This window comes from Prinia subflava, chromosome 15, assembly GCF_021018805.1.
Source record: "Prinia subflava isolate CZ2003 ecotype Zambia chromosome 15, Cam_Psub_1.2, whole genome shotgun sequence".
Taxonomy (NCBI): domain Eukaryota; kingdom Metazoa; phylum Chordata; class Aves; order Passeriformes; family Cisticolidae; genus Prinia; species Prinia subflava.
In genome coordinates this window covers 17,285,476-17,307,901 of record NC_086261.1, presented here as the reverse complement: position 1 = coordinate 17,307,901, position 22,426 = coordinate 17,285,476, and the positions used below count along the sequence as shown (strand labels likewise).

The 22,426-nt window shown below is 50.5% G+C and overlaps 1 protein-coding gene across 3 annotated transcripts in view; it reads right to left on the bottom strand.

The window, feature by feature from the left end:
* Positions 1 to 22,426, bottom strand: part of ZNF609 (zinc finger protein 609) — a 64,146-nt gene that overhangs the window by 15,595 nt on the left and 26,125 nt on the right. The window lies entirely within an intron of this gene.

Genomic DNA, 22,426 nt, shown 5'->3' with positions numbered 1-22,426 from the left:
CTGGCCAAGGCAAGGGCAGGGTGGAGACCTTCCCATCCTTTGGGGTTCATCAGCCAAGCCAGCCACAGCCAGCCACCCCCGCGCCTTGGCTTGCAAAGACCTGGAGCAGCTCCGGGGCGAGCAGCTCCTCTTCAGCTTAGACCTCCTCTCCTCACCATTTGTGATCTTTAGACACTGGGCTACCTTAGAAGAGAGGCAGACTGAGGAAACTCATCACATCAGCAGCAAGTGCTGACCTGGGTTCCAGTTTCAAGCAGGCAAAGATCCCCCTAGAGCACCCAGTTCTACTCCCAGACCCCTTAAAACTCTGGTGAGGGAAAACAAGAGACCTGGAGAGCCCAAGTTTGTGGTTACCAAGTGTGGACACGGGCCCATGATCCCTTCCAGCCTCACTGCTGACTTCCATCCTGGTCCTGACCAGCTGCCAAATTTGCCCACTCCCTCTCTTGGCTCACACATCTCCATCCTTTAAGCAAGGGAACAACTCCAGCAGAACCTTGCACACCCAGCCTAGCCTGCTCCACCCAATAGGGTGCCCACAACCACAGCAAGGCCTGGAGCATCCCACCTCCCCACCAACTCCTGACCCACAGATTCTACCCACATCCCTGGTGACACAAATCTCTAGGCAGAGGAGCAGAGAGGACGGTATCACGTCCTGGCTCTGATAGGACAAGTAGATTTTCTTTTCCACCAGAACACAAAGTGCTTTCTATCTGCAGCCCTCACCTTGTCCTGCATCCATCCTCTCTCTAGACAGCTCATCAGACCAACATGCAGCCCACTCAGCCCTAAAGATGGCCTGGAGGTCTCCAACAACAGTGGTTGTACCCCACAGTCCCCTCCCCAGCAGCACAGCTTGTTGTCCACAACCATCTCCAATGTCCCACCAGCGGAATCAGCTCTCCCCCAGGAGCCCATCTCCAGACCACCCACCTCCAAGGCTGCCCTATGGCCAGCAGCCCAACTGCACTTCATGGGATCCAAGGAGGGTGGTTTTGGCATGAAACCACCCCAGAAGACTGCCATAGCAGCTTCCAGAAGACTCCCACAGGAAAGTCACCCCCCAGAACACAGCAACCTCTTCAGCAGATCCAGGGCAAGATGCTCCAAGGAAATGTGAGGCTCCTTTGAAGGGGCTCCTCAATGCCACATTCTGCAAACCACAAGGCAGTCTCCAGCAAAGGAAGAGCCAGGGAGGAACCAGGCAGGGCAGTCTGGCTTGGTGGGCAGCAGGAACAGCCCAGGGAGTGGCAGGGATCCCTCGCCCCCATTGCCCGGGGAGCGGTGGCTGTGTGTGCACGTTGGGGACCTGCTGAGACCGTTCAGCTTCCTTCCACTCAGCAACAGAAACCACAGTGCAGCACAGGAGCGTTTAATTACAGTTCCAGCTCTGCTAATTATCGCCCGGTCACATTCGTAATCTGCATTATGCCATGGTGCATAATAAGCAGCTCACTGAGATCTCTAATAAGCAAGGCGGCTTGATGGGATTTCATATCTCACCCTGCTCTGTAACAAACAGTCTCTTTCAGCAGCCGTGGGGAGACAAGGCGGCTCTCCTGCTCCCTTGCCCGAAGCTTCAGAGCAAAATAAAAAGGTTCAGGATGGTTCTTTTCAAGGGTGAGGGCAGGAGCAGAGGTTCCCCACTGTGACACAACCAAAAAAAGCTGAAAGCCATGCTGGAGGAAAACACATACGGATCAATCCATGAAATTCACCTCCCCCTCTATGTGTGTCTTATTTCCCATTGCCATGATCTTTTCACCCCTCTGCTTTCTGAGCAAGGTCAGGAGATGCAGGATGGCTGGGAGAGCCCTGCATACCATGGGGCACCTCCTCTGGCCACTCTTCCCCTTGGAGGGAGAGAGGGAGCCTGGGGTGATGTTGGTCTGGGGGTGGTGGGCAGCACTCACACCCTACAGTGGGTTTCACATCACATCCAGGGCTGTGCTAGCTGAGATCCCTGGCTCCAAAAACAAGCCTTGTACCTTCTGGCCACCCCCCCATACCACTTCAGAGCCCTAAATCCCCCTTGCAGAAATAAAATTTATTTCTCTTTCCATGCTGGGTAGGCTCTAAGATTAAATACTGGCTACGCTCTCCCTGCTGGAGGGACCTGGTGTGTCTGCAGCCACCCCTGTGGGAGTTAGATGGGGTGAAGCTTCCGCATGCCAGCGCTGGCCGTCCGTGTCCGCCCGCCGCTGCCTCCCCTAATGAAAGCCCTTTGTGTTTCTGGCGGAGGCTTTCCCATCACGAGGAACGTGCTTTCACCACCAACGAGGACAGAAGTGGAACCGAGCCAAGCCTGGGCGGCAGCGGCCAGCACAGGCTCTGCTCAATGGGGGAAAACCAAATCCACTGAGAGCCCAGGGTGATGCCAACGGCGCCACGGGATGCCAGGCTCTGGGGGATAATTAAAACCTACCCTCGTTACAGCCCCCCGGGAAGGTGGGACAGGGTCCCACATGAAGGGGAGCACAGCAGTGGGTGCTGGCATGGGAGATGCACACAGAGCAGTTCCTGCCATCTTAGCAGTCCTGGTTCCTTAGCATCAGCTGCCCTCAAGGGGACATCACAGCAGCAGTTATTAATGAGAGTGAGAAGAGGGCACACCAGAAATAAAAACACCCCACTGATTTTAATGTCATTCCCTGGACCATCCAGACCACCTACTCTTATTTATGAGAATTTTGGTTTGTCCCCAGTAATCAAAGTCAGGCAAGAAAAACACATTTGGAAGCGATAAAAGCCAAAAGCAATGCCAAACCCCCTGAGAAGAGCAACCAGATATCTGTGATGCATCTCCAAGAGCAGAGAGGGTGTGAAAGTGTAGGGCACCCCCAGATCTGCACCCCATCTGTCAGCCAGGACTCGAGGTGAGACCACCAAAGCACCTGAGATGGTTCTAGGCTCCAGTGTAGCCCCACATGAAGAAGCTAGTGAAGCACAGGGACCATTTTTCTCACCTACAAGGTCCTTCCACTCCTGCAGAGAGACAAGAAAAGTCAAGAGGGAGCCTTGTTACTGGTCACAAACTCATGACTGTGTGTCAGGAGACAGAACATGGATCAAAGGTGCTCCATCACAGGAGCATTGCTCGAGGCTTGCAGTCAACACATCCCACATCACGGACCAGCTCAACCTCTGGAAGCTTTGATGTTCTCACTCCTGTCCTGGTCTGTCACTACATGCCCCACAGCTTTGCTTTTTCACAGCAGAAGCTGGGAATGCCAGCTTTCAGCTCCTTGGGGAGAGATCCCCAGGGAGCACATCTATCCAGGTGACAAGCATCCTTGGTGGGCACCTCTAAACCCCAAAACCACAGCACCACAGTGCCTCTTCCCATCCGCTGACCTTGGTAGGAATTTCAGAGTCTTCTCCAACCTGACCCTCAAAGCTGGGTATGCAGAGTCAGAGTATGTTTGCTCTGGTGCCCACCACGTCTACGATTCCATCTTAAATCCACCTGCAAGCAGAGCTCCCAGTCACATCCCCCAGCAACATTATCCCATCACACTGGAGGTACCTAATCCCAGGCCATGTGCAACAGGCTCCAGAAGATCCCCTCCCTAACAGTGCAGGTGCCACTCAACACTGACTGTTTGCTGGCTGGATTTCTCCAGCAAGAAGGCAGCCAACAAGAGCTTCCAACAAACACCCACATGCAGGGAAATAATGGTGGCACAAGCGTCAGGTCCAAAGCTGGAGCCAGGCGTGTGGTCTGGGGCACTGATCCCAGTGCTGCTGCCCATTGCTCTTCCCTCTTGCTATAGCAGGAAATTGAGGTCGCTGACATCAAGATGAGAAAAAAGCATTCTGTTCTAGACAAAAGTCTCCCTTCCCTGGATAAACACAAGCTCAAATAAACAAAGCCAGTTATTTCTACAGACCACGGGAACACTTGGGGAATATATTGGGTTCCTTAGCTGGCAAATCTGAGCCCACAGGGCAGCTGCTCCAAGAAAAAGGATTGACATTTGTGACAGCCCCCCCTTACCAAGAAGCAGTAAATGCCACAAGGAAGGATTAATGCTTCTATGTGTGCAGAATGGAGTGGGCTCAGCATCACACTCCCTGAGTTCATCCCCCAGAGAAGACATGCAAGCGTGGGACCTCCTCGCACCACCACCACCAAAGAGCCAGGCAATTCAGATGGGAAGTAGGGAGTTTTAAGGAGCAGAGGTCGCACTTTCCCAGCCTCAGAGCTCTTAGCATCCCCCTAAAAGCAAGCCAAGAGAGGCCAATTCCCACCACTCTCCTTCACAGCTTGTTCCCAGTGCTTCTCATCATCTGCTCCCACCCGGCAGATTTGGGATTTACGGCATCTCCTAACTGTGGGGCTGTTGATGCCAAGGTGTAATAGGAATGCTCTACACATAAAAGGTGCCTCCATGTACTCTCCTGGCCATGCCAAGCTGTGCTCCAGCTCTGAGATTAAGGAGGGGGTTTGCCTCCATCTACGCAAACACCTTCCCTGGCCAGCAAGTCCCTGCAGAACGGCCAGAGCAGATGGTGGCCAAAAGGACAGCACAATGCAGCACAATGCTGGGGCTGGCAGCACATTCTCAACTCAGACTCATTTTTATCTGGGCACTTTGGGGCAGACCTGGCTGAGGAAATCTGTTCTGGCTGCAAGTGAGTGAGCCACAGGAACCAAAACCTGGAACAGGATATTGCATAAAGCTCACAGCCCCACCAGCAGCACCACCAAAACCAGACCTGGTCACAATTAATGGGAATATTGGGGTGAGACATCCCACCGGTGAGGCTGGAGGTACAACCCCCACCATGCCAGTGATGGGGGACTCGTGTGAATACCCAGGTGATGCAGACAGCCGGATGCTATCAACCTCAGCCACGCTGCTGGAGAAATGCAAATACAACCCAGCATGACTTACGACGAGCTGCGTTCTCACTGCAGAGGAGAGGGGAATAAAATCACTGCTTGAACACAGCCGGTCTTATCTCAGTGCTTGCAGCGTTTTGAGATCAAGAGGAGGCAGACACCACAGAGGCATAGTCTTGCATATTACCGTGTCTTCAATAAAGCCAGGAATAGTATCCAAGGCAGACGTGTTGGCACCAAGTCACCTGCTCCAACCACTTATAAGACTATCAGATCTGCTCCTGGAAGGGAAAAAAAGGTGTCTCCAGCAGGAGAGAGGTACTGAAGAGCAATGATGAAAGGGGACAGGTGACATAAGTGAGAGACATGGGAAAGAAATCCAAGCTGGGACCTCTGTGCACCGGTGCCACCACATGTCACTGGGTCTCTGTTCAGCCATCACCAACTACTGACATCCCACAGATGGGCCATGGGTCTCGTCATACACTGAATTAAAATATGAAGCAGCTCAGTTGGTGGAGAAAAAGGGAAAGATCCCATGTGGAAAAGCAGTGGAGATGCATCTGGGTCATGGGAGAGCAGAGATGATTAGAAACATAGAGCCTGACCACAAGATGGCTACAAGCATCCTTCACAATGACCAATTCAGCCTCCAGCCCCTTCTTCAGCACTGCTGCTGCCATGGTCACACCAGTCATGCTCACCTCTGGCAGTGCTGCCTGAGCAGGAACGCTCTGATGACAGCAAGTGGCTTCCCACTGTGACCCAGGTCTCCCATTACACCCCACAGCCTGCACCCACTCTTCTGTCAACACAGCCAACCATTAAAGATGTGTGGTTGGCCTCTCCTACTGCTGCCTCCTGCACCTCCATCCTCCAGGATGCCCTGCACTGCTGACACCAGCCATGTCTCCTGCAAGTCAGGTTTCTACGTGGAAGAACCACTGTGAGAGGTCTTGCTTTTGCTTATTTTCTTTCCACCACAATAACCAGGTAGCTGCACCCAAGGATCCGAGCAGTGCTCAGCAGCTGCCAATAACAGCACTTGCTGACCAGCACATGTAAGCAGGCAAAGGAGAACATAAAAGGTTTCATGAGTGCCTCAGTGCATCAATCTCCTGGAAGGAGGATACAAATCCATGAGACCTTTCACAAAGTACTGGCAGCTCCAGCCACTGTTAAGAGCCATCTGAAAACCACCAGCTCCACAAACCTGGCCAAATGATGTGCCATTGAAAGAGAGTTTGAAACAGACAAACTAGAGACATCCCTAAAACCCAAATCTGCAAGGCAAGCAAGAGAAATCACACGGAAAAGCAGGATTTTCGTGGCAAGTGGCTTTAACCTGCCTACAGGGTCTGTTTGTGCTACTCAGCCCACTGGCCAGCATCCTGAGCACCAAGCACAGGCTCCTCCACCACCCAAGCAGCTCTAGCTATGAAGAGCACATTGCAGAGCTTGGCATCTCCACTTCAACAGATCAAGAAATGAGTCTGAAAGAGGCTGAAAAAGCAGGCTCCTGGAGATAGCAAGAACACAAAAGTTAACAACAAACCTTGGCCAGGATCACCAACCAAACACTGCAAGCCAAAGCTGACACTTGGTAGGTCAGGGCTGAGCACAAGAAGCTGGCACAGCAGCTCAGCTCTCTGTTAGGGAATAGCATGGCTACATCTGCCTGCCTCAACCTTTCCTTCAGTTTTTTCACCCATTTTTTCCTCTACCTCAGTCTCACAAAATCTGACCCCCTAAAACAGGGACGCTGTGGTTGCTAGGCCTCCAGCAATTCATGCCAGGCCATGGCCACACATGCACACACCCCCACACACACATCCACAACCCTACATGCAAACTCAGAGCATTCAATCACTTTTAATTAATGCTTATCCAGGCACAAAGTCCATACCCTTAAAAAGCTGCAGAACATAGGAGTCAATCAGAGGGGAGACAGCTTGGGATATACAAATCATTTCAGTACAAAATTGGATTATTGTAAATGTAGAGGGGAGAAGATGGATCCAAGCCTTGAAGTAAAAATTACTTGGGATCAGACCTGTCTCATCTAGCATGGGTTCCTCTGCTTGCTCAGAGCACAGTCCAGGGACCTGCTCTGTTCACATCTATCCCAATATCCAGTGCCCACTTCCAGGTGAGAATGGACAAAGTCACCACAACCACTCTGTCACTGTGGGCTCATGGTAGACAACACAACCACATGCATGGATATGGTTTTATTACACCACTAAGAAACCAACTTTTACACTCATAAAGCACAACAGATGATGTGGTAAAAAGGCCTGGTGTTTTCAGAGCAGAGCTGAGAAAGAAGAGATGGAGTGTGGAGCAAAAGAATGGGCTTTGTTTGGGGGTGTTTTGATCAGCCAAGCTGTGAATGTGGTGTGGGGACAGCTGGACCTTCCACAACAGCCAAAGCTGTGGCATTGGGTTATGCTTCCAAGGCCTCAAAAGGAGGGCCAAAAGCAAGTGACACTCACATTCAGTCACCATGCAAGAAAACTGGGGGACTATGGAGTTACAGACATACATAAAACAGTGAAGCACCACCCCACGGTGATCCTTTCAGTGACCTTGAGGGGATCATCTCCAAGGTGCCATCTTCATGTCCCAGAATGGTTTGGCTTGGAAGGGACCTTAAAGCTTATCTCATGGGCAGGGCCACCTTTCACTAGTCCATTCATGACAGAAAAGGACACGAGACACACAATGAAGGAAGTTCAGAGAAGAGGCACAAAAATAACAAGGCCGAGGGGATTGGTTTGGAAGAGGAGATTAGAAGAGCTAAATATGGATAGCTTGGTTCAGTGACAGCTATGTGGGGACACAGCCATAATCTACAAATACATGGGGGATGAAAACATCAAAGGAGAGAGAGGAATTACGCAGAGGATGATGCAGAAGAGCAAGGAGGAAATGGGATGAATCAATGAGAGGAATGTTTAAGACAGACATTGGCTACAGCTTTCTGGCAGGAAAATTGTTCCTAAGTACACCAGTATTTTCCAAGTGAGAAAATCATCATCCTTCCATTGCTCTGTTCCTTCACTCTTTCTTTCCTACAATCCTCCATTAATGTTATACATACACCACTGCCCACAGCACCCCCTAAGTGCTGCTGACACCCCAGATCCACCCCGTGCCAGGTTCTGAATGGCCAGTAAGTCACATTCAAGGTTTTCCCAAAACCTGCCAAGACACAGCAGCAGGTCTTCTCTTTTTAGAGAGCCAATATCCAGAAGCTTTGGAACTGCCCAAGTTCAGATTAGATTTGCCAGGTTTTGGCAGGGTTTTACTTAAATTTTGGCAGAGTTATCTTTTCTTGATGTTCTTCCACACTCTAACCACGATAACAAGAATCTCTGATGAGAGAGCAGCTTCAGCTCTATGCTCCACTTCCATGGCTGGACCAGGAGGTTAATGGCCATACAGATAAGAAAAAAATCCTTCTCTTAACCCACCCATCTCCCAACAAATGGCAGTGGCAAGACGGAGAGCTTTCTAAGCAGTTCTCCTGCACAAGAAGCTGTCTGCCCACAGCTACAAACAGCATTTGGTCCTGAAGGTCCTGGGGATCGTGGACAAGAAGCCAAGCCAGGTGCTCAAGGTTCACACCTGTAAAATTCGTTTGGGGAAGGGGTGGGAGGGAAGGAGACAACATTCAGTCCCTGCAAAGCAGGGTGCACCTCCTGAGGCACCCAAACTGCTCACAGAGGAGGTCTAGCACTGGGAGGGCACCAGAGGACCACAGCTGTGACATTTGCTTTAAGGGAACCATAAGAAGCATCACATCCAGACCATGGGGTGCACATAGCTATGGACTGGGGGAAAAAAAAGGTAAATCCATTCATTGGATGCTTCTCCCAGAGACTTTCCATCACATCCCACATACACTACAAACACCAGAGCATTTTTACACATGGGTTGTAGCCAGGTATTGGCAGCTCCTGGAGAAGCTCAATTCCAGGGCGAGACACACATATTTCAGATGCAACAAGCAGCAAAGTCTAGGACGAGTTTCAGATCTATTTATCCCTCAGGCAAAAGGAGACATCTTCCTTCCATCTATTTAATATTAAAAACCTGCTTTGGTATGATGTGCACGTCCCAGCCCCCACAGGCTGCACGTTTAGGAAGCCGCCCACTTGGCTCTCATCTCCTCTTCTTTGTAGGTTTTGCTCCAGTTGCCAGGAGAGATCCTGGTGCTTTCCAGACACAAAGCCAGCTCTGTTCCATGGCCTGATGGGGAGGTTACAAGAGAAGGGAGGGCAAGAAATGAGCCCAATCACATGATACACGAGGATGTGGGTAGGGAAGACAGTGTCACCACATGTGTCTCATACCAGTGGCCAAAGAGAGGGGACTGGTGTCTGGAATGTGCCTCTGTCTCTCAGCACACAAGATGGAAACCTCATGTCAACACGGGAATGAAAAATGTGCTGTGTCCTGTGACTGCATCACCCCCCACTCCCCAAACCCAGTTTTTCAGCAAGTTCTTTCAATCATGCTATTTTTAAAATGGCAGAAATCAATATTCCTATTCTGGCCATTAAATGCTGGGCTCAAGCAACAGTTTGCACCCATATCAATTAGCTCCCATCAGGAACACACAGGAATCAGTGCCTGCAGGACACAGCAAATTCCATAGGAAGTTTTTCAAGCCAGTTCCCAAAGTTTTATTAATTACTGAAATCAAGATGCTGCTTCACTATCCCTGAGGAGAACAGTGCCTGGGCACTGACCCCAAAGCAGTCCAACACGTGCTCATATTGCCGTGAAATCTCTAGACGAGCTGCAAGAGGAGCAGGAATGAGCTTTCCACGTGAATCCAAAGGCTCCCATCTCCTACCTTCACTCCAGACTTTAATTCCAGCATCAGGGGTGAAAAGCAGTTTCCCTGTCTTTCACTCAAATGCCTCAAATGCCTGCTCTGATCACAGAATCACAGACTGGTTTGGGTTGGAAGGGATCTTAAAGCTCATCTAGATCCAAGCCCCCACTGCGGGCAGGGATATTTGCCAGGAGGAGGCAGAGCTGATGCTCCTGTGGGAGCCAATGCCTGGCTGCTGGACACAGCTGGGCTGTGATGCCTGAAGGTCTCACCTGGCAGGTTTTGTGCTGAACAACCAGCAGCCACCAGCAGTTGAGCAGCAAGGCTGGGGAGGATGGATCGCTCCCTGCAGGGAAGCTGAGCAGCCAGGGAGAAGAGGAGCTGAGCCAGAGCCAAGCCAGACTTTAACTCATCACCTGCAGGCCACCTACAGCCAAGGAGGGGTGGAGCCACAGCGGGGCTTTCAGCACATCTCAGGGAGCAGAGGGAGATTCGTGATTTGCATCACAGGACTGTGCCGCCCGCAGCCGTGCTCCTCCTTGAGAGTACTTCACGTAAAAATAGAAAAATAGCTTCAAGTAGCTGCTTCATCAGCTCCTCCAGACCATACCAAGGGGAAGAGCCTGCATCTGAAATCCAAATCAGCCTCCACCAAACACGGATGGATGCTGACACCACCCACGGCTGAAGCTTTCTGCTAGTCCAATTAAGCTCCAGGAAGGTTTTTAGCCTCTAACCTCACATTTCTCAGGCCACATGCAGGGATACCCACGGGTCACTGAATTCCAGCTAATGAGAAATTGTTCCCCTTTGCCACAAAAAAAGAGAGAAAACAGTCACCACTGAAAAACCACCATCTGATGCCAGCAGTCGCTACGCCTCCTTCCACCCAGCAGCACCTTAGACAGTACATGTAAAAATGAAATGCCTGCGGCTGGTGGGCAGACAGATCAGGGAGTAGCAGGGCCAAGTTTATATTCAATCAACACTGGATTTTTAGCTAGCATCCCTAAAATAAGGCAAAGATACTGCTAGAGTTAGACACACCATAAGCAAGCCCAGATCTTTATAAATTTCATTTCTTGCCCTGCCAAAATTTATTTGATTCTTCAAATTACCAGCCAGCTATGGCAGAGAAATCCTAATGGCATGAGGAAGAGTGGAATAATAATAAATAAGGGAGTTTTAGCCTCAAGGTACCATGCTCAAGTATTGGCATTTGCTGGCCCACAGACCTTAACCTGGCCACACATCATTAAAATTCAACCCTTCCCCTGGGGGCCAGAGGGAGCACTCAGTGCTCTCAGCTCAAACAGGCAGCACACAGAGGATAACACAAGTCATTTTTGGAAAGACACAGCCAAGTCATAAATCAGAGCCTGGAAGGTTTTTATGCCCAGCAAGGGGGGCATAAAAAGAGAGCTGGAATGTGAAGCACCATGCTGCACCCTGGGCATCCCAGCTGGCCTGGGAAAGCAGCCATGAGCTCAGCAATGGATTAGCCTATGGGAGTTGTTACGCATCCCCATGCCTGCATGGGGAGGGTCCTAGCTGCAAAGAGCTCTTCCAAGGCAAGAAAAGTCAACAAGGAGCCAGCACTGGGCTCAGCAATCTGCTGGCTGCATGTTTCCATCTCTTCCACCTCCCCTCCTGCTTTGGTGAGAGGTGGAAAGGGATCAGGGAGCTCCACATCTCCTCTCCAGGGCTTTCCATGCCCAGCGGCTTCAAGGGATGATAAGAGTCATTTTGACCATGAAATGCTGAGGGTTTGGGGTCACATCCATATAAAGGGTGTCCTTAGCACAGGGGAAGCCACCATCCCACGGTCCACATTTCCAGATTCTTTGGGAAGATGGTCCCACAACGTTTCTTGGCATTTAATTCTTATTTAGTGATATATCTCTTTTTTATAGTCCAGGATCTTGAAGAGTTAAAAGAAAAAAAGAATGGCAAAAAAAACCCAACAAAGTCAAGGCAAGCAGGACAAGCAGGATACCAGAGTTCCTCCCAGGAATGTCACTAGATCAGTGTCACAATCCAATGGAACCCTGTAAGAGACAATTCCTCATTACCAGTGGGACAGTCTTCCCAGAGGAACTTCCAGCCTACTCTGGAAGTTCCAGGAGCCCCACAATAGTTGTCCAACAGCTTTTGATACCTCTACTCCAGCCTGAAGCAGCCAAAATGCCATTTCTATCTATAATAAACCCATCTGACCTTTAATCACACCATCTCTAGTGAAAACAGAGGCAGCATGTCCATACACATCCTCTACCTGAGGAAAAGGAGCAACAGCTTTTTATTGATAATAATCACACAAGATGTTTGGACAGAGGGAGAAGCTTCCCATCATGCCAACCAGCAGCTCTGGGATGGCCAGGACATGCTACTGAGCTGCTGGTCTGCAGGTCAGGGCTAGGAAAGCAGGCACTGGCCAGGGAGAACCAGGGTTTTGTGCAGCTCCAAACACCCAGGAGCAGGCAGGAAAGTGTGTATGACGACAAGATGTGCATGGATGGATGGATGGATGGATACTAGTGTAACTCCTGTGCTCAGAGTGGTGTTGGCAGCAGAAGTTCTCCTTGCTCACCTTTCCCATCATTTGGGATCTCTGCCAACATGTGACCTGATGCTGGCTTTTACCAAGCCAAAGCAGGTGACTGGTGCCTGTCTGAACACCATCCACATCTTCCCTACCCCATGGCAACATCACATAGCTCATATGGGGACAACCAAAGAGCTTCCCAAGGACCTCCAAGAGGCTGCTGGTAAAAGAGAGGGGCACAGCTGATCTGGCAGATCCCAGAGATGCTTCTTGACCATGGAGACTAAAAACCAAACACTGGCATTTGAAGGGCAGTGTCTCAGAGAAGGAAGTTGATGGCTGCAGGGATGAAAGCCTGAGAAAAGCTACATGGGCACTAGGAAAGGACCTGGGGCTGGGAGGGGCTCAACGCGATTAAAGAGTTGAATAAAAAGTCACTCTGGAAATCACTCCCTTCACAAGGAGGAACACCAAGGGACAGAACAAAGAACGGGACCTGAAGAACATTCCTGGATATGGTAACAGTAGCTATGCAAGTAAGTAACAAATAAGCATGGGAAAAGCCAAGGGGACACACCAAAGCCAAGGGTCAGTGCTGGTGGAGAAGTACTGACATCCCAGAAGAGTAAGTGAAGTGACAGAGCTGGCACACAGCTGGAGTCATGCCGAGGACACTGCCTTGGGCAGGCAGGGAGAGATGTGGGAGGCAGCCTGGCAGAGGGCGAAAGCCTTTCTCCATCACATCAGCAACTTCCCTTCCCACCCAGAGCAGAGCAAGTGCCCTCTGTGCCCTCTGTGCCCGCAGCCTCCCCAGCTGCCATCCTCAGAGACTGCTGAGCTGAGGTCTTGTTCCTTTAGCTGAGCGTCTCCCATGGTCCATGACTGTCATTCTCTTCCCCTGAAAGCCCAGGGACTATAATTCATCGTTCAGCTGGCTTTAGCTGCTGTGCTAATGACCCCCAGCCCAGCAAGGTGTCCTGCCCATCAGTCATGACCACCTCACCATGGCAGCTATCCCCGTTACACATCAGCTGCAGGAAGCCAGACAGTCCCCGCTCCAGCCCATTCGCATCCTTGGGAATGCTAGGAGTCAGCTGCCACCTCCTCAGGCTGTGACAGCCCTGGCTCAGCCACTTCCCTTCTCTGGGGACCATCACTATGGCCATGAGCCAGCCAACACGGAGACCTGCCCTTCCCTGAGCCAGCAGCTCTCGCACGCAGGCAGAGGAATACCCTGGGGAAGGGAGGCAAGCGCCACGGCTGCAGACACAACTGGTTTTAATTGCATCAGCAAACCCGAAGCAATTAATGGTAGGGAGGAAGAGGAGCAGGAACAGGGCACTGGGAGAGAAAAAGGGGTGCAGCAAGCAAAGGGAACCATCTTCTCCTTCCTAAGCAGAAGGGCACTGTTTTACAGCTGCAGCTATGGCAGCTCGCTCCTGAAGCACCTCTCATTCTGTATCTGGATCACTACTGTGCCTTGTTTTGTGCTTTAAGCCCTAAACTGTAACCAGTTACCTCAGTGCCAGAGATCTCCAACCCCTCCACACCCACAAACCCTTCCACACGCTTCCCAAGAGCCACAAACCAGGCAAGTGCCCATGTCAGCAGCAAACAGGGACTGGAGACAGAGCCTCCCACCACCATCCTGGAGCTCTGGTCTGCATCAGCACTGTCACTCCCACCCAAAGCACAGCCCAGTACCCATCACTGCCCCTGCCCATCCCAATGACCACAGCAGGAGAAAGACACTTGTTCCTGGGAAATGTCATCCTGCAAAGCCTCCATGGCTTGATCCCAGAGACTGCAGCTCCTCATACACAACCTGGAAAAGGCGAGGTGTTGGGATGCCAGGAAAGCTTTGTTGTCAAAAAGTAGTAAACCAAGTTCCAGGATCTGTGACCACCTTTGCTGCATCTTTAGCCAAGGGAAGCAGAGCTTAAGAAAAAGCCTGAACACAGGAACACCAAGAGCTGGATAAAAAATGTCTTGGGAAGGGGAAATCAAGGAGATGCTGGTCTGATCCCCAGCTGGAAAACTCAGTTCTGAAAGGAAAGCAGACAAATGAGGAAAGCACCCATGGGAATAGTCCACCAATAGTTTGCAGCGGTCTCACCTAACCCTACTCTTTGTCCTGCTGCCAACCCAGCCTGCTCCGGGATGGTAAAGCCAGGCAAAGGCAGCCTCTCCTCCCGCTGTTGCAATAATACACCATGGCAATTTTTTGATCTGTTTAGCAAGTGCCAGGACTGCCAGTGCTCAAAAGGCTCAGGGCCTGGATGTGCTCCCTCTGAGCACGCCCTGGGCACTTCACCCACACTGGAAAATAGCTTTCAGATTATTAACAAGCCTGTATCAAGATTAGGGGATTCATTTCCCCTGCTACCTACAATCTCAAGCACCCCAAAACTCAGTAGTCTCAAGCATGGGTCCAACAAAGCCCCTGGCCAGATCCCAAGTCCTGCTGCTGTTCATGAGTAAATCACAAAAATCCAAGGAGCTGGACTGGTGAATTCAGGTGTGCATAGAGTAGAGGAACGAGGCACTCCATTGCAGGAAGCTGCTGGCTGGAGCAGGGTGCTGGCAGCAGTGACTTCCCTCTGAGTACACCTCCAGGAATGGGATATTTGGCACCCCCAAAGGGTGATTTCACTGCTTCAAGAAAAAGAGTCAGCAGCATAGACCCCATTCCCAGCATGTGGCTGTTCCCAGGACAGTTTGGGAATGAGCACAGCAGAGCAGTGGAGACCTGGTTAAGTTTAAGCCCCATGAAGTAGAAACCTGATGCACCCCACAACTGAGCAGGAGCACTCAAAACCCAGAAAATCCACCCTTTATCACCAATCCTTGGTTTTTAAAGACTCAGGCCATTATCAGTAGGATCGGGCGGGAGTCCTGGTGTCCATAAGGAGCCATGCTCCCCAGCACAAGGAACACAGCAAGACAGCAGTTTATCCAAGTTATTTTCTCTGTCTGAGGAATGACATTAAAGGGGGCGAGGGGACTGGACAGAAGCCTGCCCTGCACTGATTGCAGGCCCACCCAGCAGCAAGGAGCCATCCAGAGCCCCGCTGCAGATATTGAATCTGCCAAGAAGCTGAAGAGAGGCGCAAGGCACGGGCAGCAGCAGGCAGTGATTTATGGAGCTGATGTGCCTTCCCAGGTCACACATCGACAGGAGCCTCACCTCCTCTGTGGGCCAGCAGCCAGGCCGATTATCTGTCATATGCTGCAGGACGCAGTGCCAACAGCCAAGTGCAGATCACCCAGCTTGTTTGCAAAGAAAATAATAATAATAAATAAAACCCTGTAGATCCAGGTGACCGGCTTTTGCTCAAGCCTGTGCTTGCCAGTGGTAGGTGATCAAGCACAGCAGCTTGCAAGAAAGCATGTAATGCCTGAAGGCTGACCCTCACCGGAGCTCCTGGAAAGCACAAAGGCAGCCGGCAGCAGGAGCAGAGCTCATGGGAGCAGCTCTGCAGCTGCCTGGTATCTGCCTGTGGGTGTTCTCCCACCTCGACTCACCCCAAACTCAGCCCCAGGGTTTCTGCAGTGTTACAGGCATCAGGATAGAGCTGGTTGCTCCATGAATCCTGACACTGGTGCAGAGCTAAGAAAGCAGGAAAACAGCCTGTGCAAAGAGGGTGCTCACAGGGCCACGTGCACAAGCAACGTGTCTTTTACAATTAGCCCCTAATGACAAAAGCACTTTTTTGGAAAAAAAAAATCAATTTTAAGAAATCAATTTTTCAGAAATTTGGATTTAATATGGTATTTCCTCCAAATCTCTTTTCCTCTGGCAGACCTGAGGGATAAGCTAAGAACCACCTGCACTCAAGTCACCGAGCTGAATCACGGCAGTCTGAAGGACACGAGCTTCTGGAGCTGGCGGCTGCCAATACTGCATTAACCTTTTTTTCCCCTTCCTTCTGTTTTACTGAGTAATCCCCAGATGCAGCCACTCGGCAGCAAGATGCCATTCAATATTCCTCAGGGAGTCTCAGAGCTTTTCCTCCCTCTGGGATCAACAGTGGGAAAAGGTTTGTGGTTCTTGTTCTCTGTAATGAGAATCCCATAAATTCCAAACTGTGTTTCATCAGGAGTTTTAAGGGAGAAACCAAATTTTACATGAGAGAAACTCAAGATGTGGGTTGAAACTTTGAGAAATCAATTTTTTGTTCTCTTGGATTCTGCCAAATGCCTTGGTGGATGTCAACTTTCGAAGGAAGGGATATTCAGAGATCCTCCAAAAGACAATGTACAACACTTAAAGCTCCTAACCTGATCACCAATGAAAATACAGCCCAAAACAGTGACCCAACCTTGTGTGTTTACAGGAATAAACAAACCTGAAAAAGCCAAACAGTCATGTCTGAGAGCAAAACAGCAAAGATGTGAGAGTTTGGGTGCAGACAAGTGAGCACGACCACAAAAAAGCTTTGCTCTTATTTTTTAGCCCATTTTGGCCCCATCAGCTGCATGTCAAGCTCATGTAGACAGGAAACAGGGCCAACACACTCTGTCCCACAGGACAGGTAGCTCCTCAGAGAGGTGAGACTGCATCCACATGGAATCTAGGGATCATAGTCTCATCCGTGACTTCAAACCACCTGACACACCTGGAACCCCTCATGAGGTGATCCAGAACCTGAATGTTTTTACACCTCAGATATATCACGGAAGGCCACACACATGCATGAGCCATCCACTGCTCCACAGCTATGGCAAGAAGCCTACAGTGCCAGTCAAAACTGGGACCAAGGACTGGAGGTGATAATCTGGGAACAAAAATGAAACCTTGGGGTTGTGAGCCAGGCTCCGTCCCAGCCGAGCTTGCGTGCTAGAATTTTAAGAAGGGGGTTGTTTGCTGACAGCTTAAAGGATTTATGGGAAGGATTAACCATGGCTTTGCTGATGAGGGAACTGGTGGCAAACCTGGAGGAAACCCACGAGGATGGGGAGAAGCTGGAAGAGGGCAGGGAAAGGGCGGATGAGCAGCAACAACAATAGGGACAGTTTGTTTTGCAGTGAACTCAACCAGGAGCAGCTCTTCCCAGCATTAACAACCTTGGTTTGGTGGCCAGCAAAGACAGGACAGCCAGCTCTGGAGTCCTGCCTTCACAGCACTGGTAACTGGAGGTGCCCAGAAGCCTCACAAGTGAGAACATCGCAGACTGCAGCCATGAGGAAAGGCACCCAAAAAGAAGGGAGTGCAGAAGGCCTGGAGAGGAAGGGCATGGTGGTGGGAGTCCTGCTCTGGAGGTGGGGCAGGAGGGAAATCCTGCTGTGAGCAGCAGGCAGCAAGGAACCACAGATCTGCAGCACTGGTTGCTTCAGGAAAGCTTCCTGTTGTTGCTTAAGAACTCCATGAAGTGTCTGCAACTGAATCAGGCTTATATCCAGGTGAGTAACACAGATAAAAAGCAGGAGGGTACAGATCTGCTGCAGACTGGCAGAGGAACATGAACCTGGAGGGGTCTGCTCCAGAAAGCACGGGATGCTGGTTGCCACGAACACACATAGACAGATAATGGACTTGTCTGGCAAGCTGGAGCCCAGCAACAAAGGCATGTTCCAGCTGGAAACAGCTAATCCACCCTCTCAACCCAGTGCAGCTGCTCGGCAAACAAGCACGGTCCCCTTAAGAGAAAGCACAATCAGCCCAGATTTAGCTGGAAGAGGGTGGGGATATCGCTGAGCTCCAAGCCATGGTCTGAACCTTATCTGCTGCTTTAATACCTATCAGTGTTGATACAGATTAAAGGATTAGTCAGGATTACTGAAGGCAACCCCCCCTCGCCCCAGGCAGTGAGGATGGGCATGGGTGCGGTGCAATTCCAGCCTTCCCCTGTGACCACAGCCCTTGGCTGCACCCTTGAAGAGAAGGAGCCTGAGAAACACCTGATGAGAGGCTCTCCATGAGCTATGGCAGTCACAAAACAGACACAAGGGAGTGATACTGAGCTTCCTGGGAAGAAAACAAAGACTCACCAGCCAGAATCCAAGTGGGAGTCGGGTTTGTTGTCCCTACGGTTGCCTACCAACACAGCAAGCCTTCAGCACCACTACCAGAAGAAACCATCCCACCACAATCCACCCATGGCTGTTTATTCCTGCTGTGGTCCAAAGCCCTCTTTTCCTAACATTGGCATTTGTGGACTGTCAGGAAACTGCCTGGTTAAAACTTGCTTTCGATGTCGCTCAGCACAGCTTTTAATTGGATCATGTCCCTGACCCAATTCCCCACATGGTTGCACAAACCCTTGAGCATCGATGTGGGAAGAGGTGGCCAGGAGCAGGCAGGACACCTCCTGGGGGAGCAACAAAGCTCCAATGCCTGCACAAGGAGGCAGGAAGGTTCCTGTGCCCACATTTAGACTGAACACAAACCCGTGAGGAAGCTCTCCTCTGAGATATCCCATCTTCCAAGAGATCATCACCAAACACCAGCTGTGTCCAGAGAGCTTGGTCCTGAAACGTGACTGAGCTGAAAGTAGTTCAGGACAATGGCAAGACAAGAGGTCCCACAACAGAACAACCCCCCAGTACTGCCTCCCACCACCTTGCATTCTGCTCCCTTCTCCAGGCAGGAGCCATTAAGCAGGACCATGGCTGTCATCTTCTGGACAGCAGGACCTCACACCCCAGCCTGTCATCCAGGAGAGATGGACTTTCAAAAGACACAGGTGGAGGAAAACACCTTTTGCCCAAGTGAAGAGTGCCCAAAGAAGTTGTGTCTGCCCCATCTGAGGTCAGGCTGGACAGTGCCTGGAGCAACCTGGTCTAGTGGAAAGTGTCCCAGTCTGTGGCACAGGGTGGAATGAGGTGAGTTTAATTCCAACCCAAACCAGCCTGTGAGTCTGTGAAACACTAAGATGGAGCCAAACCTGGCTCCTCCAGCTTTCCTGCTTCTCACACCAGGAAAATGGAAGGGAACAGCAGAGACACTGAAGCTGTCAGCAACAAGAAGACAGGCAATGTTGGGGCAAAGACCTGCAGAGAAGGACATCACTGATCTGAAATGGTCACCTGCCAGAGCCAAACTTAGCTTACAGAACAACAAAAAAGCTTGGGTTGGAGGGGACCTTAAAGCTCATCTAGTTCCAAAACCCTGCCATGGACAGGGACACCTTCCAACTTCTCCAGGTAGCACACTGACATCCATATGCCAACATTCCACATCCTGCAGTGATTCAGGGATGAAACTTTGGATCAAGCCTCAAGCCCAAGGCAGTACACCCTTCTCCATCCCCACTTGCCCTAAACCATCTCCTCTGCAGGATGAAGCCCAGGCAGCTGCTTCAGCCATTAGTTTCTTCCCACTAAAACACCACCAGGCTACACATGGCTCAGGAAGGAATAGAGAGCTTTGGCCACAAAAATTACACCCAGAAAAAAGATTCCTTTCCCCTGTGCAGAGATCTGAGTAAGAGAGAAGGCCAAAATTTTCACCAAATTGGTCACACTTCACTCAAAAGCACACACAGTACAATCACCTCACCGTAAGAAACAAAATGAAGACTTGTAGTGTTGGACATTCAAATGATACTAAAAAAGTCTAACTATGTTGAGATATTCATTTTGGTCCCATAGAAGCAAGCAGGATTCCATAAAAGCAGGCTACACTGGACATTCGGGGGCCAACAGCAGTAAATCTGACACTGAAAGAGCGTGCCAGCCCAATGCCCAGACAGGGTGATTAAACCCCTACAAATTCTTGGCCCAGATGGAAGAGTGGCTACTTTCAGCCTCATTGGGTCACAAGCCAGCTGGAGCCCTTCAGTGAGTCTCCAGAGCCAGGCCCCCCACCCTGCACCGTGACCCCAGGCAGGAGCCAGAGTGGCTCCCAGCCAGCACAGATGCCTTCAGCCCTCATGGGAATTAGAGCAGCTCCGCAGGCAGGGACACCAAGTTTTTCATTATGCTTTCTGATGGTGCTTTACAGAGTTCCAAGAGAAATCCCTGAGTAGGAACACTCTGTCCCACCAACACTATCTCCTCCAAGTTAATATCATAACTGTTTATGGAGTCAAGACTACCAGGAGTTGGACTTGATGATCCTTATGGGTTACTTCTAGCTCAGGATATTCAATGGGTCAGGACTTCAATCATCTGCTCATGGGCCATGGTGTGATTCCCAGGTAGGATACAGAAGCCACTAGCCAAGAGGCTCAGAGAAAATCCTCCTGTAAGTGTGCTTTTAACAGTGCCTTGTTAAGTGTGAATTAACCAAACTGAACCAGAGCAGCCAATCCCAGGTCCTCTGGGAGAGGCATGGGGCAACATTCAGCCCACAGAAGCGTGTTAAGCTTCCTCCAGCAGCTCTAACTCTGCCCCTTAGGAAGCAGATGGCATCCAAACCATATTTTGCTTCAGGGCCATGCAAGTTTGGAGAACACATGCCGCATATACCTACATATCTCATCAAGGAAGAAGTTCAGCTCCCTGTCACTGCACAAGTTGTCAAACAAAGTCACAGCATACAGACATGTGATTTTTAGCAAAAACACTGCCAGAAGGAGAATGACAAAGGGGGCAGTGTTAAGGCTGCTGTGCTCTGCTGAGCTCGGCACCTCGCAGGTGCTGAGAGCCAAACTGCTCCAATGCGGCACCAAACCTACTGTCAGATGGATCTTCATACAAAACCTCACAGATTATTTGTATCCTCAACACCTAAAGCTACATCAGCTATCACCCTGATCACATCAGCTCGTCACAGGAGGTGACAACCTATCCATGAGCAATCCATTGTGGGGTATGAGGAAGATGGATATGTGCATCAGCAGTGTTCCCATCAATCTGACCACATTGCATGCAGATCTCTCAGGGATTCAGTCACCTCAGCCACAAACTCCCCAAACTTCCCTGATGCTATTAGATCTCCTTAGGCAGCATGTGACAAATTCAAACACTCTTGTGGAAAATTTATAGTCCTCCAACCCCCACAGCAGGAACAATGATCTGGAGCATTCGGGGCTTCCTAGGATGGTTCTTCGTGCTTACCCACAAATTGTTTTACAAGACAAAGTCCTGAGAGCACTACTTAGTCTCAAGCAAAGATTATTTTTGGCAGCTTTATCAGAACAGTTCTCACTCCCTTAATCTCTCCTTGGATGAAAGCACGTTTAGGAAAACAGTCCAGATGCTGGAATATCAATAAAACAAAAAGCTGTGGTACAACACAGCCTTGAAGAGCCCTTTACAAATAAACACAGCTTGGGGGGGGTTCTGCTCAGCAATGCCAGGCCCACGCTCACAAACCAGAACTACATGCTCCCCTCCCCAGGAATCAGAAAACAAAAGCTGGTTTGGGTTACCCAGCTGCAGGACACACATGCAAGAACTGCTCTTGCAACTTTCCTGCCCCTAAATGGTCAAGCTACTCATACCACTCCATAGATTTTTAATCAAATATTCAAAAATAACAATTTACAAAAGGAGTTACAGCCGAGCCAAGAAAATTGGGCTAAGAAGATGTTATGGGAAACGTGCCATCAGCTCTAAGTGAGGATCTGGAGAGTTGATGAAATCTCCCATCACAGCGACAGATTTGTCCACCCCTCACACATCTTAGTCTGAAACCAGACATCCTCCACAAGGGCTTTGAACCTCATAGCAGCATTTCTCACTCCCAACAGCACTCACCAGCAACAGCTCAGCACCACTGAACCACAGACCAGTTTGGGTTGGAAAAGATCTTCAAACTCATCTCTTTCCATGGGCAGGACACCTGCCACTAGACCAGGTTGCTCCAAACCCCATCCAATCTGGCCTGGAACACTTCCAGGGATCCAGGGGCAGCCACACCTCTAGGAAACCTGTGCCAGGGTCTCCCCACCCTCACAGGAAACAATTTCTTCCCAATATCCCATCCAACTCTGCCCTCTGGCAGTGGGAAGCCATTCCCCCTGTCCTCACACTCCGGGCCCTTGACCAAAGTCCCTCTCCAGCTCTTCTGGAGCCCCTTTAGGCACTCAAAGGGGCTCCAAGGCTTCCCTGGAGCCTTCTCTTCTCCAGGTGAACACCTCCAGTCCTTCCAGCCTGGCTCCAGAGCAAAGGAGTTCCAGTTCTGAGAGCATCACCATGGCATTCTCTGTACTCATTCCAGCAGCTTCTGATATTGGACCTCCAGACTGGGGGGAGCTTTGCAGGTGAGGTATCACCTGAGCAGAGCAAAGCCCCCTCC